Here is a 1,793-nt window from a genome sequence, read left to right as displayed (position 1 = left end):
TGCTGCTGCTGTGGTGGTGGAAATACCCTGAGTTTTCGGTTACCGTGTACTTCTCTAGGCACTACCTTTGGGCGTCTCCGCTTTGGGCAATGAGAGTGCGTCTTTTGACTTTTAACACAATTACACAGTCCTAGTAGGTTATTCTAGTTCTAATTCTGGTTTTACATAAAATCCCCAGACGACAGTTATATTACGTAACCTCCTTACACTCTCACCTGAAGCCGAATCCGAAATAAATGAAACTTTTTTCGGACTGGATTCCGAATATAAAACCCATATTTGGACTTGAGTCCGAATAGATAAAAAATCTCATCGGACTCTAGTCCGGATAGAGCTGGCCCTTTTGATTTTTGGAAACTGTAATTGCTAGCATGCTCATTTTAGGAGGAATGGATCTGATCTTTAATAAAGTAAAACTGAGCCTCTGTAGAATTCAAGAATCCCAAACTGTTTGATTTTGAACATCTCAGATGGGGAAGTGGTTTTTTTAAAAATCGAGTACTTCTATTTTTGTCTGCTGGGATGTTGTGTCCCACTTTGCCTGGGTCAGTTTTGATGGACTGGTCGAAGCAGCCACCCTTCCATACATTGTGTTGGTGGGGGCATAAAACACTTGTTGTCTGTATTAAAGACTGTTTTATTAAAACTTTGTGATTAAGATCAGAAGTGTGTCTGGAATAGCAAAACATAATTTCCTCATGGTATGTACCTCGGGCTCAACTACAACTTGTGGGTTGTGCAAATGTTTTTACAGAAGTATATTTTCAGTTTCAGTATGAGCCAATGTTTTTTTCCAATCCCGAGAAAGGTTTCCATTTTATTTTTAATGTAAGTTAGACAGGGAGAGTACTTTTTTTGTGAAATTTCCCTTCAAGTTGATGTGTGACAAGTTTCTGTTGAGATGTAGAAAGCTGTTTTGTGTTCCTTTAAAAACACATTAATTCAAGTCACGTTGTAATGCTTCACGCTAATGAGCTATGAGGTCTGTCCCAGAAGTTTTCCATCCTATGACTCACTCATTTTTTAAGTGAGTGTTGAAATTTTGCATCACATTATTTCAACATGTACCAATTTGTACTTCACTATGCCAGTGAAGAGATGAAATGCTTTTTCTCAAAATATGACGTTTGTCATCAAATTCATGGTTCTTTTAGAGAAGTTGCCCAAAGAATATACACATGTTAATGTTCTAAGTGTTTGGGGTACCAATTGCCCCAGTATCCAAGCAGTAAGATTGAGGGTAAGAAATATGAATGACAGGCCTGTCAATCTTGAAGATTCAGAACACTCTGGATGGCCCAGTTCTGTTTCTTTGCAAAGTATTTAGCAGGTTCAAGCTTGTAGAAGTTGTTGTTTTTGTCAAACCGACGGTCCATAGAATTCTCACAGAAGATCTTACGAAAGCAAAGCTTAAAAGAAAAATGGGTTGCTCATCTGCTGACTAATGAGCCAAGGGAAAATCAGGTGCGTTAAGCACGTCCAAGGGGTAAGGATTAAAAGGACAGATTCATATTTGCCAACCAGTATGTAAAAAATATTCATTACTTTGCAGAAGGAAGCAGTCCTTTTTTTGTATTGGGAATAGCATTCTTGGTTGTCTAGTATAGTGTACCATGGACTTGCTGATGGTGATGGAAAAATATGAACTTTCAAGACCGGATCTGGGAATAGCAATGGGAACGAAGCTAGTTTTTAGTCAGTTGTTGTTTGTTGTTTGTTTTGTTTAGTATAGGGTTTTACGGCGCTCGCAACTGCATAGGTCATATGAGCGCGCGGGACACACCTAATACTTT

This window comes from Aplysia californica, unplaced genomic scaffold, assembly GCF_000002075.1.
Source record: "Aplysia californica isolate F4 #8 unplaced genomic scaffold, AplCal3.0 scaffold00785, whole genome shotgun sequence".
Classification (NCBI taxonomy): Eukaryota; Metazoa; Mollusca; class Gastropoda; order Aplysiida; family Aplysiidae; genus Aplysia; species Aplysia californica.
Note: the sequence above shows the minus strand (reverse complement) of the source record.